At 43.7% G+C, this 15,545-nt stretch overlaps 1 pseudogene; it reads right to left on the bottom strand.

Moving 5' to 3' along the window:
* Positions 1-4,727: 4,727 nt before the first annotated feature.
* Positions 4,728-4,845, bottom strand: LOC115552940 (uncharacterized; annotated as a pseudogene).
* Between the last annotated feature and the right edge of the window lie 10,700 nt (positions 4,846-15,545).

Here is a 15,545-nt window from a genome sequence, read left to right as displayed (position 1 = left end):
CATCACGTTGGTTGATTCTGATACAAAGTCGCCGATGGAAACAAAGTAGTTCCTATTTTGTAGGTAGGATCTGAACCAATTTAAGACTGTGCCTGAAAGCCCCACCCAGTTTTCTAACCTGTCCAAAAGTATTGTATGGTCTACAGTGTCGAATGCAGCACTGAGGTCTAGTAGCATTAGTTTTGAGGTTTTGCCAGAGTCTGTGTTAAGACGGATGTCGTTTACAACTTTAATGAGGGCGGTCTCAGTGCTGTGCAGGGGTCGAAATCCTGATTGGAAGGTGTCATAACAACCAGTTGATGCCAGGAAGTGATTAAGTGGCTGGAGGACAACTTTCTCAATGATTTTACTTATGAAGGGCAGATTTGATATTGGTCTGTAGTTGTTAATAATAGAGGTATCTAGGCTCCGCTTTTTTAAAAGGGGTTTAATAACTGCAGTTTTCAGGGCTTTTGGGAAGTTGCCTGACTGGAGAGAGTTGTTAACTATCTGCAATATGTCTATTGCTAGGCAGTCAAAAACATTCTTAAAGAGGTTGGTAGGTAAAGAATCAAGGCAACAGGTGGATGGCTTTAGTTGTGTAACAGTTTCCACAAGAGTTTTAGAGTCAATAACATTAAAGCATGCCATCCCTGCCACGTTACTTTTGCCTGAACAGGGTGGTAGTCCAACATTTTTGTTTGAAGTGGAGATATTGATGGCGCGTCTGATGCCTTCAATTTTATCAGTATAAAAAGCTGCAAACTCATTGCATTTCTGCGTGGAATGGAGATCAGGTGGAATTTGTGTTGGGGGGTTGGTCAGTCTGTCAACAGTTGCAAATAGGGTTTTTGCATTATTATTATTGGATTTAATGATATTGGAGAAAAATGTTTCTCTAGCACTTTTTAAGTCTGAATTGTAGGCACGGAGGCTCTCTTTGTAGATATCATGGTGAATATGAAGTTTTGTTTTACGCCAGATGCGTTCAACCTTCCTGCATTCTTTTTTCTGTGCTGTTACAGAAGCAGCTTTTCTCCAGGGTGCCTTTTGCTTTCCAGAAATCGTTTTAACCTTGTAAGGTGCAATGACATCCATGACTTTCAAAATTTTCAAATTAAAGTTTTCTACAAGATCATCAGCAGAACATGGGTTGAGAGGCGGTAGTAAGGAGATGGCCTTTCTAAAAAGTGCATACGATTCTTCATTGATATACCGTTTTTTGACAGTATTTGATTTTGTCTGTATGTTGGGAATAAAAGATATATTAAAGAAAACACAAAAGTGGTCAGACAAGGAAGGATCAGTCACAGAGAGATCAGAAACATTGAGGCCCTTTGTGATAACCAGGTCTAGAGTGTGGCCCTTACAATGAGTAGTCTCTTTCACATGTTGGGACAGTTCAAATGTGTCCAAAATGGTAAAAAGTTTTTTTGCACACTTGTCATTCAAATCATCAGTATGAAAATTGAAGTCACCAGTTATAACTACACAGTCAAAGTCTGTGGAGATGCTAGACAATAATTCTGTGAATTCATCGAAAAAATTTGCAGAGTATGTGGGTGGCCTGTAAATAATTAATAGGAGAACTCTGGGGGAGCATTTCAATACAGCACAAAGGTATTCGAATGATGGAAAATCACCAAATAACATCTGTTTCCCCTGAAAATCATTTTTAAATATAACAGCAACCCCTCCACCTCTTTTTCCAGATCTACATGCATCAAAAAAGTTATAGTTGGGAGGAGCTGTCTCCATCAGAACGGTTGCACTGTTATTTTGTTCCAGCCATGTTTCAGTTAAAAACATAAAATCCAGTTTAGAGGTGGTAATAAAATCATTAACTAAAAATGATTTGTTATTAAGAGACCTAAAATTAAGTAGACCCATCCTGATGGTGTTGTTGATAGGCTTTAAGGTTGTTTTTGGTTTGGAGGAAATATGTATGAGATTTGTGAGGTTAGCAGTGTGTCTAAGTTTCCCTTTGTTTACTCTCTTAGTGGTTACAGCAGGAATGCAAAAGTTGCCATGTTTTGACATAGGCAACCTTGGGTTCAGCAGATTATGCGAAACGTCCTTTATACTTTGTCTACGGCTGAACCCTTTTTTGTCTCAGTAATACTCAGGACTACTATCAGTACAGGGGGCGGGGGGCTGGGGCGCCCTCCGCTTTGGTGTTATCAGCCTGTGGGAATGACCTGGCGATGCTATCATTGACACAGATGCAAGTTTGATGCCTACATATTCCTGTTTTAAATTCAGCTGGAAAATCGCAAAGGGAGGAGACAGTGGAGCTGGAGTTGTTGTGGCTATGGGAGAGATGAGGAGGGGGGTGGCCGTTCCTCGCCAAGCCAGCATCGGCGATGGGGGAGGGCACGGTGTCCATGGTGTCGGGCAGGCTGTTGTCTCTCTTCAAGGTCTTTGGTCTGTAATGCAGAGGAGGGGGGTGGCCGTTCCTCGTCAAGCCAGCATCAGCAATTGGGAAAGGCACAGTGTTGATGACGTCGGGCGGGCTGTTGTCTCTCTTCAAGGTCTGTGGGCTGTCTGCTATCTGTGTGTCAGATAGTGGCAGAGTAGATGTGTGGGGGAGGCTGTAGTCTCGCTTCTTCTCCACCTGTGCTCTGATTGTGGCCTGTGCGTCAGACCATGGCAAGATTGTGGCCTGTGCGTAAAGCGAGTAGAGAAGATTGTCCCTCAACAGTTTTGAGCCTAACCTGTTTGGGTGTAGGCCATCTGCTCTGAAAAGATATTTGCGCCCCCAGAATAAGTTGAAATTGTCAATAAAGCTCCTTCCTCTTTCATTGCAGACTCTGGAAAGCCATGTATTCAGTGCAAGTAGACGACTGAATCTGTTTATTCCCCTGTCAACTGCTGGTATGGGTCCACTGATGAATGAGTTGATGTGTATTTTGTCCAGTGTATCCAATAGATCAGTGTAATCCCTCTTCAGAAGTTCTGACTGTTCTCTTTGAATATCATTAAATCCTGCATGCACAATAATCTGTGAGATTTTGGGGTTTTCCAATATGATTTTGGCTAGTTTATGGTTGATATCACTAACCATTCCATATGGGAAGTTGCATGTTTTGATCTTCTTACCGGTTATATCCATGATGGTTGAGTCTCCTATAATCAGAGTGTCTGGTTTATCTGCTTCCTCTGAGATGGGCCCTTGTTGGACGGTGGCAGACACATGTGCAGCCCGCCTCCGTGGCGACTGGTTGTTCCATGTCTGTCCGTACCGTCTGTCCGGACACATTTCAGGGGTCAGGGGTGCACAGGTGGCCGAGGCATGCGCAGCTCGCCTCCATGGCGACTGGTTCATGTTCCATCTCTGTCCGCACTGTCCGTCCGGACGCATCTCGGGGCTCAGGGGTGCATGGGTGGCAGGCTCGTTCGTGGACTCTTGAAGTGGCAGGAACCGGTTCTTCAGTGGCAGGGTTAATTTCAGTGACGGGCTAATCCGGCTGATAACTTTAGCTTTGGGTAGTTTAGCATTTGGCGTTGAGTGATCTTGTTGATTCACTTTGGTATGTTGTTTTGGCTTAGCGCCGACTCTGTGCCAGTGAAACGCAGCTGGAACTGCCTCTCTCTTGTCCAGCTTCGGGAAGGATACAGTGTAGCTTTGATCATCTTGCTGTATCTGAGTGAGCTCAGCAAACTCACCCATCGGCACTGTATCCTGTAGGGGTCCTTTGCATTTTTCTAATGCTGCTAGTCTCGTTTCCATTAAAGCCACCGTCTGTCGCAGTTTGGTGCAGTCTGTGCATTTCCCAGTCTCCGTGCCTGAGATATCCGAGTACAGAGGCATGTTGGCGATAGGAAAGTCCAAGGCTTTTTCTGCGGTCTGATCCGGGAGTAAAAAGTGCCAAAATGTATTGTTGAATCGAGCGATGGAGGACGACGAAAACAAACTATATACTGTTAGGTATTATGATCATGAAATAAAATAAGATAAAGTAGATCTGAACGATGAATTAAGTAGTTTTTTCCAATGCCTAGCGGAGCTTCGGGAAACATGACCTCTCTCTGCTGCTGCTACACAATGTGTTACAATAAACCCATCCTTTTTTATAGTTAACGGGGAGATGTTACTGTATATCCTAGATTAGAATTGTTCTATCTTTGGTTGTTGAACAGAACGATCAGCGTAAGAGTGTTGGCCAGCATAATACATACTAATAATGGATTGAATTTATATAGCGCTTTTTCTAGACACTCAAAGACGCTTCACAGTGAAGGGGAGACCTCACTAACCACCACTGTGTGTAGCACCCACTTGGGTGATGCACGGCAGCCAATCTGCAACAGAAAGCTCACCAGACACCAGCTTGTGGTGGAGAGTGAGGGAATTAATGAGTCAGCCAATTATACAGAAGGATGATTAGGGGCCCAGATTGAATGAGCCTGGTTGGGCCAGGATACCGGGGAAACCCTTACTCTTTGCGATAAGTTCACTGAGATCTTTTATGACCTCAATGAGTCAAGACCTCGGTTTTACGTCTCCTCTGAAGGACGGCGCCTTCCACAGCACAGTGTCCCGTCACTGCACTGGGGCATCGGGATTGATGTTAAGGCCAGAGGGAAGAGTTACACCTATTGGCCACCACCCGACACCACTTACAGCACCTGGTATTCCCAGGCTGCCTCCCATCGAAGTAGTAACCAGGCCCAACCCTGCTTAGCTTCCGAGATCCTACGAGATTTGGCGTGTTCTTATTTTTTATCTTTTTGTGTCACCCTTTCACTACTTACAGCACCTGGTCTTCCAGGAGGTCTCCCAACCAAGTACTAACCAAGCCCGACCCAGCTTAGCTTCCGAGATCTGACGAGATCGGAGGTGTTAAGGGTGGTATGGTACATAACGATAGCAGGAACAATTTGCGCAGCAATCGTACATTTATGTATCTGCTCAAGTACGTCACTTGTGCAAAGAATTACAGGAAAATGGATTCAGAGATCGAGACGGTATGCTGTCGCTTGTCCCCGCAGGAGAGTTGTCAAAGGCAGATGCCGTGTCTGGAAGATTAGGGACACATTTATGTTTATGAGTAAATGCTTGCAAATAAACATTGTAAATAAATATGATTGTATATGGTTTTAAAATGTTTCCATTTATTTTAAATAACAGATGTTTGCACCACCTTCCTTTCATTTGTTGAATAATACACACTTATTTTGCGATATTGTAAGAAAAGCAAGTGACTGTTCTTCATGGTTTGTTTTTTGCCTTACGGCTATTGTGTAACATCTTCTTGAGGGTTCTCTGGATTTCCTCATGACCCTTTTACCTGCACAAGTTCGGATGTGGGTGGTGGCTGTACCGGGGCAGGCAGGCCGAGCCGTCTTAGGTCATCAACCCTCAAGCCTCATAACAATGCTGTTTGCAAACGCTTGTAACTAAGAAAAAATACAAAACAAACATTTTACAAACATGTTTATAGGGAATATTGCACTACGTTCCTCTATGTTGTCGCACATAGCGGAACACGAAGTTAATGACTCTATTTAGATGTAAACCTACCAGCACTTTTAGCTGCTCATGACATGTATGATTATTGTCATTTCACTGCTATCGTTCATTAAAGCAAGTGAACGAATGGAAAGTTGTTCTTATTTATAATCAAACATCTGGATAAAGCCAAGCAGACATCTCCGACGTGCTCCCCATGCCGGCCACGGAGGCTAACAGGGAGCTCTACGGAGACACCTACTTGGACTATATGCTCAGAGCACATTCAATACATGTCCCCACCAGCCCTTGCTAGGATGTCTGGTCCACCGCATCGTCTCATGCACGATGAGAATGCAACGCCAGTCGCCTGCCACACCCCCATCCTAGTCGCCATACACTGGCAAGGTGAGGTGAAAGCGGGCATTGACCAGGATGTTCGTCTTGGCGTGCTGGAAGAAGTGCCCATTGGCACGCCAGTGACGTGGTGTCACCGCATGGTGATCTGCGCAAAGAAGAATGGCAAGCCACGACGCACCGTCGATTTCCAAGCACTGAACAAGCATGCGCTCTGTGAGACCCACCACACGCAGTCTCCCTTTTTCATGCACAGGGGTGTACACTATCTTGTGATGGTTGACCGCTATTCGAATGGCCAATCATCTCGAGGTCGACGGGTGGCGCCGCAGACCTCATATGCCACCTACGCCGTGCCTTTGCACGGGACTCCAGAATAGCTTGGATCGGACGGGGGGCCAGAGTTCACCTCCGCCGAGACCAGGTCTTTCCTTCGCAGATGGGGCGTACACCACCGCCTCTCATCGGTGGCCTTCCCCGACAGCAACTGCCGCACAGAGATCGGGGTGAAGACGATGAAGCGGCTCATCAATGACAATACAGGCCCGAAGGGCGAACTCGACACCGACGCTGTGCAGAGGGCGATACTCCAATACAGTAATACGCTGGACCCTGACAAAGCTATCCCCGGCGATGTGTGACTTCATCCCGATTCCCCCCGGGAGGTACAGGCCGCACATAACATGGCGTGAGATGCTGACGGCAAGGGAGGAGGCCCTCCGCAAACGCCACATCCGCACAGCTGGCACTTGGGCGGAGCACACCAAACGCCTCCCATCTCTCGAGGTGGGGGACTTTGTCTGCGTACAGAACCAGACGGGACCTCACCCTAACAAGTGAGACAGGACATGCAGTGTCGTTGAGGTGCGCCAGCACGATCAGTACGTGGTCAAGATTGACGGGTTGGGCAGGGTCTCAACTCGGAACCGCAGATTCCTGCGCAAGTTCTACCCGGTCCACAGCGACCGGCCCCCACCTCGATCGATCTGTGACGATCTGGCGTCTCGTATCGCTGTACCAGCACTTAGTGCAACGCCACAGCTGCCTGGTCTTTGAGGCGGCCCAGTAAGGTCCGTGACGGAGTCAGGGCCCACTCCACCACCGGCACTGCCACCTTCAGGCTCTCCCCGGCGCGGGATGCAGCCCACCTCTATCGTGCCAATGGTGCCGGCCCAGGGCGTCCTTTGTACGCCGCCGCCAGCCTCTGTGTCCCCTATGGCCCCTCTCCCACCGCCGCCCGACGTGTTGCCGGTGACAGACTTGTGCCGGTCCACCTGGAAGGCCGGTGTGCCTGCCTGGCATAAGGATTTTGCTATGGGGTAGTCTTTAATGGGTTCCGTGGGCATTTTGTTCGTGTTGGACTTTCCGCTCGTTTTTATGGAGCATGGTGCGTACAACCATTAGTTTGGTAGTATTTTTTTAATCAGCCTTTGTGTTAGAGTGTTAAAGGCTCAGGGGGAGATGGGGAATATTGCACTACGGTCCTCTATGTTGTTGCACATAGTGGAATAGAAAGTTAATGACTATTTAGATGTAAACCTACCACACTTTTAGCTGCTCATGACATGTTTGATTATTGTCATTTCATTGCTATCGTTCATTAAAGCAAGTGAACAAATGGAAAGTTGTTCTTATTTAGTTTACAAGCGGGGAACTAGGGGTTGTCTAGCAACAACTAGTCACGTTAGAAAAACTACAACACCATTCCGGATTTACACCGGAAACAAAACAACAAGCACGCCGCACAAACTTGTTGGGGCAAGCAAGGATACGGAGCGGGTGAAAAACTCCTTAAAATTGTGTGTGTGTTTGTGGGTCACTCTGTTCGAGCCTGCACGAGAGTTTAATGTGGTCATTAGCTGTTACGTCTTTCTGACCAATCGCAGTTCAAGGCCCACCTGGGCTGTACCACTTCGGGAGGGGCTGCTCAGTTACTCCCCTCTAGACAAAATCGACTTGGTTGTGATGTAGACAGTTTGTGAGTGTTGCGTCTGTTGAGTGAGTGAGAGGTTGCGGCCGCACAGATCAGGCTGCCGGACGGCGGTGCAAGGAACTTTTATAAACGCAATATTGTTATCCCGCAGTAATCAGACCGAAAGCCCCGAAACGTTAACAGCCCACCGGGAATTGTACCGACTCTCCCGATTACCACTCCGCCACCGTGTATGTGTGCGTGTGTGTAGGCGTTATTCGATATCCTGGTAATGTGTGTAGGCCTTCGTACCGTAGGAATATTCATACTGGTTTAAATAATAAATGTTATAGTATTTCCCGTCTTTGCTGACCAAGAGTTTTGTTCGAAAGTTCAGTGATTGAAACAAATAAAAGCCTGGGCTAATGAAGTTTTACGGTAGGCCTAACACTGTGCCTACCCGATGTCAAGTGGACCGGGTTGAATTCACTGCAGGTCTCTCTTCTTACTGTCCTTCTCAACACTCTCTGATCTCACTAAAATGCCAGCAGCACGAAATAAAGGGATACTTAGAATAGAAAAAAAATTGTGAATAATCGCGAGTTAACTATGACATTAATGTGATTAATCGCGATTAAATATTTTGAACGCTTGACAGCACTAATATATATATATATAGGTAGGTGTTGGTGGAATCCATTAGAGCTTATGATATATATATATATATATATATATATATATATATATATATATATATATATATATATATATATATATATATATATACATATATTTGATGTGCTAGGGTGGTTTACAGTAGCTATGGATGTTTATTATAACTTGTTCACCATAAACAAATAAAAAATATATGAACTAAACATTAGTGAATTATTGTAAACACTCATGTTGTTATATGTTATATATGTGTGTGTGGGTGTGTGTGTGGTGTGAGTATTTATGTGTTTGTGGGTGTGTTTGGGTGTGGGTGTGTGTGAGTGTTTGTGAGGGTATGTGTGTGCGTGTGTTTGTGTGTGCGTGTGTGCGTGTCTGATTGTATGTGTGTGTTCGTGTGATTGTGTGTGTGTGTGTGTGTGTGTGTGTGTGTGTGTGTGTGTGTGTGATCATAATGCATGCAGTCCCCACACACTCTCACACTCTCCCCACAGCAGATGAGTGATAGATCCCTGCATTTTTACGGATGATACGTATGCAATACTTATTTATTGGATATTAAACTTCTCTTTTGAGTTTATTTAACATGATTTTGAAGACGTGACTGACAGCTTTGAGCCGTCGGACAACAGAGTTTTTTTACTTTGAAGCCTGCTTGAGATTGGATTTTCTCTCATGTCAGTTTTAGAATTCAAATTTTAATCCTCATCCCGAAAAACAACACAAACTTGAATTAAAGCCACAAGGCCTTGAGGAGAGATGTCTGATTGTGTTCATGTATTCTGAAACCATGGCACATTTATTTGACAATAACTGTGATCCAAAGTGAGTAAAAACAAAACCCAGAGCAGAAGCCAAACAGGATTAATCACATTGGAGAAATGGAACACACTTATTAGCAAACAAGTGCCAGCATATAAATTGTGTGTGCACACACGTGTGTGTGTCCACCTGTGTGGGTGTGTGTTTGTGTCTCTGTGTGTGTGTGTGTCTGTGTGGAGGGCAGTGGATGTGTTTAGCTTGATGCTATTTTGAGTGATTAGAGACCAAAGCAACAGGAGCCTTGGCTGCTCTCAGAGGCAGCAGCTGCCCCTTAACCCCAAGGTCCCTGCCTCTCCACTTGGCAGCACCAGTGTTCGGCCTTGGTGGGTTCTGTTAGTGTTCATAATAAACCTTTTGTTAACTTTTCCCTCTTTTGCAACTTCTCTTTGTCCCTCGGAAAACATATTCTTTGCTCCTCCCCTTGATACTAATTGGGGCTGTAACCACCACACATACACACACGCATGCAGGAACACACACACCGAGACACATGTGGGCCCTATCTCCTTCCTGAATGGGTTCAGTTGTGTTTTTTGCACACACACACACACACACACACTTAACACACACACACACACACACACACACACACACACACACACACACACACACACACACACACACACACACACACACACACACACGCAGAGCCGGCCCTGGGCATAGGCAGTATAGGCAAGTGCTAGGGGCGCCGTCATCCGCGGGGGGCGCCGAAACGGGGGAAGAAAAAAAAAAAAATAATATATATATATATAAATAAATATATATACATATATGTATATATATATATATATATATATATATTAGTGGTGGGCATAGATATTTTTTTTTTATCTAGATTAATTTGCCATTTTAATCTAGAATAATCTAGATTAAAAATACTTGGCAATGGTGATTCATCAAATATAATTCACCGCAGGAAGTTGTGAAGTGCCCATGCAAGTGAACGGAGCTTAAACAAAAATAATTGACTGCTGAACGTTGGGAAGGCCCATGCAAGTGAATGTAGCAGTCTACAGCATTGAGAGGTACCGTGTAATAATCCATAATAATGTAAGGTTTAGAAGTTAAATATTTGAAAGTTGTAGAATAAATTAATATAATTTATTAATTAGTTAATTTGCTAGAAAAGTACTTACAATTTTTCGTCAGTTAATCATTTACATATTTAGGTTACACAATTATTACATATTTAACACAGTTAGGATATTCTGTTGAATCTGCCTCTCTGATTCCCTTACGTTTACCTCAGTCTAAGGGTGCACTCACACTAGGCCATCTGGCCGTGGCCGTTGGCCGTTTTCACACCTAACCGTGCTCAAATGGCCCCATTGTTCTCTGGCCTGCACTCACACTGGGCCATCTGGCCGTGGCCGTTGGCTGTCGCAACTGTGGCCTGGCCACGGTAGGCTCTTGTACATACGTCATCACGTCGTTAGTAACACGTCATCACCAAGCGTCCGCTGCATGGACCATAATAAAGTCTGCCGCCAGTCAGAGTTTTAACAACAATGGACAACAACACAGAGAACTAAGTTCGCACTTTGCTGAGTCTGTTGCTTATTTGGGTATATGTTTACCGTTTAATGGGAAAGAAGGCTCGTCGCCGTTATTATGTCCGTGGTCGTCGCATGGACTATACGTCATCCAGCTCAGGTTGCGTAGCCGTGCGTGTGCGCGTGTCGGCTCATTAGCATCTGTACCGTAGCAGCCCGGACCGTAGCAGCACACCTCTCCCAAGTGGCGAAATTGGCCTGGCCTGGCCAGACTGGCCACACTCACACTGGCAGATTTGAGCACGGTGTGAAAACGGCCACGGCCACGGCCAGATGGCCTAGTGTGAGTGCACCCTAAATTCTAGCTTCTGATTGGTTAGTTCAGTCACGTGATGGGTCCGAACAAGGAAGTGTTTGAAAATAGATTAATGGCGATATTTTTTTTTTATCGGGCGATAAAAGTTTTGCGTTAACGCAGCCGTTTACGCCGATAACGGCCCACCACTAATATATATATATATATATATACATATATATATATATATATATATATATATATATATATATATATAACTTCTTTTTTTTACCAGTGCCATTACTACTATTATTTCGAAATATTATTTCAGCCCACACAACATAAAGTCATAGCAAAGACTATTAAATAATGGAGAAGCCTTTTTTCTGGGTGCCTGCCTGGCTCGTTGCTCTGTACCTGCCCTCTGTGAGGGGGCGGGGTCAAGAGGCCAGCTGCCTGAATCTGACCGGACCGTGACCCAGAGGAAAAAGATAGAGGTACAGTAATGTCAATGTGATGAAGTGAATGAAATTAATAGTTTAATGCATCGTAGTTACCGTTGTTGGAGCAGAGTATTAGCTTGCTGGTTTACTCCGGACGATAGCAACATTGTTTAATAATCAATAAATAGCTGAGTCGACGTGTGTTAATGTTACTCCACCTTAAATACGTTAGGCCTGTTCAGGTGTTATTTTACAGGTGTCTTTCCTGCTTGTATGTCAGTTAAAATGCTTTTAGTTGTCCATCCCCTTTGTAATAGGGTGGTTGTAAGCATTTGGTTTTATGTGTCACAGTTTATGTTTGTTAAAGTTTACATCAGTGTTAATGTGCAGTTAAAGTGTATTACTGTTAATATTTCATACCTTAGCTTTCACATGTCATTCATAGGCTATACATATATATTAATTTCACTGCAATTTACTGGTTTTTGCACTGTGGTTAGACTGAATTGCATTGCAATGACAATAAAGTTGAATGAATCTCATCACATTTTTATTATTAGTCTATATAAGTCTCATGTATAGCACACCAAGCATCTGTTTTTTTATTAAAATGTAAAATGCAGTCGTCACATATACTTCTCTTCTCTCTTCAGATGCACTATTTCAGTACCACCCCCAGTGACACAGCATCAGGTTCTGCTGTCCCGTCTACCTCTGCACAGCCCAATACATTATTGTATTTTTTTTATACTTCAGTTGAGTGCTTGTTTAATCTGGTTAGAACCAAACTAGATAAACCATACTACATTTAATTGTATTTACAATCATTTGAATCTGAACTCTTTCTATTATTTTGCTTATGAATGCCTTTAGTAAACATCATGCATTTCTTTGCAGCATTTTGTGCATACCTTATTGTATGAGTGATTCATTGTCACTTGTTTTGCAAGACTTTTTTTTGCTGCAAAGTGTTTAATTATTAAAAGTTCTAACGTCTGCAGTATTTTGTGCATGCCATATTGTATTTATGATTCATTGCTTGTTACTTGGTTTGTAATACGTTTCGTGTGTTTAATTTTCTATCTAAAATCAGAGTCTGAAAGACAAAGCTTTGTAGCTTCTCTGAGTTTATGAACATTGGTAGTCGAATTTACTGTGCGATCCAAAGGGGTAGGGGGCGCCATCAGAAATCTTGCCTCGGGCGCCAAATTGGTCAGGGCCGGCCCTGAGTGTGTGTGTGTGTGTGTGTGTGTGTGTGTGTGTGTGTGTGTGTGTGTGTGTGTGTGTGTGTGTGTGTGTGTGTGTGTGTGTGATGTGGCCATTCTACCACGTTTTTTGGCCACGAGGCTGATGTGGAGTTCTCCCGACACACATTCTGACGAAGCACGCACGGAGAGCAGAATTCTTGTTGAGAGTTTATTCTCAGTCCGGTTGACTTTCCAGCAGTTCAAAGTAAAGGATTAAAAATAAGGTTTACTAAACAATATGAAAGTATTTGAGTATGCTAAAGTGTATGCGTATGGTTATGCGTATGCGGTCGTTAAACTGTTCCTTCTCCGCCATCTAACCTGATACAGTCACCGTCAAAGGGCCAATTAAGCTCTACACAGAGACACGTTGAGAGGGAGTGGCTAGGGGATTACGGTAACACATGCAAGTGAGTCCTAGGTAAATGACAAAATATAGTATTAAGTACATTGATTCATGCGTATATTAATTGAAATCATTTCTCATAAACTTAATAACAAAGAATTATAACTTGACTAATAATGTCAAGACAAAATGCAGAAAACCTAATTATGGCTTATACACTGGCCCCTAATTGTTAATGCTACAGCAAGACAATTACTAATAATATTTACACAATGGAGCCATAATGCATAATCAAATTTATGTAATCTGATGCTGCTTCAAACGTCAGTTATCAATAATCATCCATTTAAAGATGTAAATACATATTAAGACAATGCAATTTTATTTATTTTTTACAATCGGTGATCCCAAGAAACCCCCAAAGGCAATGGATGATGTTTTGTACAGTGCACAGAGTCTGATGGACAGCAAAACTCCATGGGTACAAATGTAGTGCAAGTATGAATAGTCCATGTATGTGCAGATCAAGGAATGTAAATATGGTGCGTAAATGAGAAGGCCATGAATGCACATGTATGTACTGGGGTGTGGGCACGCAAATCCAAGTATGTATGTTTGTCAGTATGTGAAAGCGTGCCAATCGAAGACTGGAGCCTGGCCTTGCCAGACTTAAGCTGAGTTTTCAGCTTCAAGGACCAAGCAAAGCTTGTCGATGGGTCTTTTTAAAGTGTTGGTTTTGGTCTTCACCAGGACACTGCGAACAAGACCTTCATGCCCCGGCAGGGTCTTCTTCACCCGACCCAATGGCCAGGGGTTCCTTGGAGATGTTGGGTCCACTATGACTACGATGTCATTCTCCTTGAAATTTCATTTGATGTGGGCCAACTTTTGTCGCTGTTGCATCAGAGTGAGGTATTCTGTAGTCCATCTTTTCCAGAAAAGATTTGCCAGGTATTGTACCTGCTTCCTAACGCCTTTTGGCATACAAGTCATCTTTCTTGAAGAGTCCAGGTGGCAAAAGTGGTTTGCTATTTAGCTGTAGAAGGTAGTTTGGCGTGAGTGGCTCAAGGTCATTTGGGTCACCGGATGCAGTTGTGATTGGCCGGTCGTTCAGGATGGTTTCAACCTCATACAAGGCTGTCTGTAACATTTCGTCATTTAGTGTCTGTTGTTTTAACACTGAGAGAAGTACCTTATACACCAGTCTGATCAAACTCTCCCACACGCCTCCGAAGTGAGCAGCAAATGGAGGATTGAATTGCCACTGGACATGAGTGGTCAGCAAAGCGTCCTGAATCTTTTGATGGTTAACCTAGGTTGGAGCAGTCTCCAGTTCCTTTTTGGCAAACATAAAGTTTGTGCCGCAATCTGTCCTGATGGTGAGCACTGGTCCTCTCCGACATATAAAACGCCATATGGCGTAAATGCAGGAGTCGGTGTCCAACATGCTCGCCGCCTCCAGGTGGATGGCTCGGCTAGCTAGACAGGTGAAGAGCACCCCCCATCTTTTCACATGAGATCGACCTCGAAAGTGTAGTCTATACCCACGTGTGAGAAGGGTGGTAAGTCAGGAGTGATTCGATCCTTTCTGTCTGAGCTTCGAGAACAAATGATTCCTTCCTGCGTGTCCAACTTGTTGATGGATGTTACGCAGGATCAGTTTGGATACGTGTGAGGTTTTGGGAAGGATGATCTGATTCTTCAGACTCACTGGCATCGATGCTTGACTTATCCTGCCTCCAGTCCTCAGGATGCCCTCATCAATGATTGGATCTAGTTTCAATACAGAGCTGTCGTTTTTGACTGGTTTTCCCATTCTCAAGAGTGTCAGCTCTGAATCAAAGTAGCGCTGCTGTTCATAATGAAGTATTGCCTTCTCTGCTTCATCCAGAACCTCCATTGTCAAACTTTGCTGCTCAACTTTTGGTTTGAAGGCCATAATAAGGACTTTACCTTTCCTACTTTGAAGCAGAAGATGATGCCTAAGCATCAACCTTACATTTGCTTAGCATCAGCATTACAACCTTCAAGTCACAACTCAAAACTCACCTGTTCAAACTCGCACACAACGTCTAACTGATCACTGTTTTGATTGTTTGTTTGTTTTGTTTTGTCTTGTTTTTGTTTTATTTATTTTTTATTTATTATGTTTATTTATTTATTGATTTTTTCCACAATGTCTTTTCTTTTTTTTTTTTTACGATTTATGATGACTATATGCTCTGTAAGGTGACCTTGGGTGTCTTGAAAGGCGCCTCTAAATTAAATGTATTATTATTATTATTATTAATCAGTCATGCAGCAGCTCTTTTTAGCTTTCTCCATGAAGAATAGTACTGAATGAGGTTGGTGGTCGCATTAAATTGCAGATTAAGGCAGTTTGCATTGAAGTCTTTTTTTACCTCTCCATCATTCAGTGGAATGTGGTCAAGATCTTTTGGCAGCCGTTCTTGTGGCACTTTTTCTGCATAGCCCTTTTGCAGAACAATCTCCATGAATGCTTTGTACTCTGTTGCATAAGCAG

The sequence above is a fragment of the Gadus morhua genome, chromosome 10 (genome assembly GCF_902167405.1).
Source record: "Gadus morhua chromosome 10, gadMor3.0, whole genome shotgun sequence".
In the NCBI taxonomy this organism is placed as follows: Eukaryota; Metazoa; Chordata; class Actinopteri; order Gadiformes; family Gadidae; genus Gadus; species Gadus morhua.
This window is presented reverse-complemented; position numbering and strand designations above follow the sequence as displayed.